Raw genomic sequence first — 253 nt, 5'->3', positions numbered from 1 at the left:
GTGCAGTGGCCGGATCTCAGCTCACTGCAAGCTCTGCCTCCCGGGTTCACGCCATTCTCCTGCCTCAGCCTCCTGAGTAGCTGGGACTACAGGAGCCCGCCACCACGCCCGGCTAATTTTTTTTTGTATTTTTAGTAGAGACAGGGTTTCATCGTGTTAGCCAGGATGGTCTCGATCTCCTGACCTCGTGATCCGCCTGCCTCGGCCTCCCAAAGTGCTGGGATTACAGGCTTGAGCCACCGCGCCCGGCCAG

This window comes from Theropithecus gelada, unplaced genomic scaffold (genome assembly GCF_003255815.1).
Source record: "Theropithecus gelada isolate Dixy unplaced genomic scaffold, Tgel_1.0 HiC_scaffold_1409, whole genome shotgun sequence".
Lineage (NCBI taxonomy): Eukaryota > Metazoa > Chordata > Mammalia > Primates > Cercopithecidae > Theropithecus > Theropithecus gelada.
Note: the sequence above shows the minus strand (reverse complement) of the source record.